The following is a 1,489-nucleotide window of genomic DNA, read 5'->3' as shown; positions in this document are numbered from 1 at the left end:
TGTCAGCAAACGAACATGACGAAAAATGAAGTTATATAGGACAAAAAGGAATCGTTCTATCCAACACTCTGAACGTAGACATCAAAAGGATAATAAATGAATGATCAGGTCACAGCTCTAGAACAATCCTCTGGCCCCCGGAGTCACACCACACTGTTGGCAGCTAGTGCGGTTGCTGGGAGTAGTGGTTGCGGCAGCTATAGGTTGAACTCTACAAAACCCAGAGATGAAGTTCCTGCTGTATACAGACAGCCTTTGACTAAAGATGGCCATAAACGGGTCAACATTAGCTGCTGAATCGGAATCGGTCTTATTAATCGTCTTATTGGCTCAGGTATTGGATAAAAATGGACCACACTAAACCATCAATGCGGCCCTCTCATAAAAGCCCCTGTTCTTGTATTATAGTAATAATCTGATCTTCCCAATCTGGCCCACCTCCCGAGTGGGCAAATCAGACAAAGATGCATTTGTTTGCATTCCCCTGTAACCCACCTTGGCAGGAAGTAACAGACCTGAGGGTTCCTTTGGCACAAAGCAGGAAAAAGTGGGCTGAATAAAGTGAATGATGATTCCCAGGCTGTGTGGCCTAGGAGCTTCTCATTAGTCCACAGACTAGTGGTGTTTAGGAGCTTATAGGGGAATTCTTGCCTTTAAAGGAGAACTTAACCCTAAAAAATAATATATTTAATATACTTAACTTACTACACCAGGCTAAAGATTCAGCATCTCTACAGCAGAAATGATAAAGGCTTTTTGTTAGGAGTGTCCGTGGCTCAGTATATGCTCAGTACGTTCTGGGCAGTTGCTGAGACGCTTAGCTTAGGGTTCGTCAGAAATAATCAAGGTTTGTCTGTCATATAAACTGATGCTACAGGTCTGATTATTATATCCTGACATTTATATTGTATATATACAGTATCCCTAAGCTCAGGTAAGTGCCAGCAGCACAGAGTAAATGCAGGGAATCAGCAGAAAAGAATATGGGGGGCTACTGGGGCATCTTTGGGGGCACAGATCTTCCCTGCTAAAGGGCTATGGGTGCCTAGGCTGGTACAGAAGCCCAGAATATAATGTACAATATTTCTGGCCTATTTCTTTAGTTAGACTTTAGTTCTCCTTTAATAAAGTTCTGTATGCCTTGCAGTAATCACATAATGCTGTATCCGCTCGGCCACACATGGGACAGTTTTGCAGCCCACCAGCTGCATTTCTGCTCTAAATCCTTTGTTTGCTCTTAAATCAAAACCCATCTACAGAACTGACAGGACGGAAGATTTATCGGATCCCATTCTTCATTCAGTCCAGTCACGTTATTCCTTTGTGATCGGTTCCCTTTAATATTGCAGTAAATTATCCAAAGAGAAAGCACAGCTTGCAGCGTTTGGTCACCTTTCCCAGCACCTCTCCTTGTGTCTGAGCCGAAGGAAGACGCCAGATTCGTTCTTTTTGCCTTGGCCGCGCAGTTATATGGAGTAAAACCTGCCCA

This window comes from Xenopus tropicalis, chromosome 1 (genome assembly GCF_000004195.4).
Source record: "Xenopus tropicalis strain Nigerian chromosome 1, UCB_Xtro_10.0, whole genome shotgun sequence".
Taxonomy (NCBI): Eukaryota; Metazoa; Chordata; class Amphibia; order Anura; family Pipidae; genus Xenopus; species Xenopus tropicalis.
Note: the sequence above shows the minus strand (reverse complement) of the source record.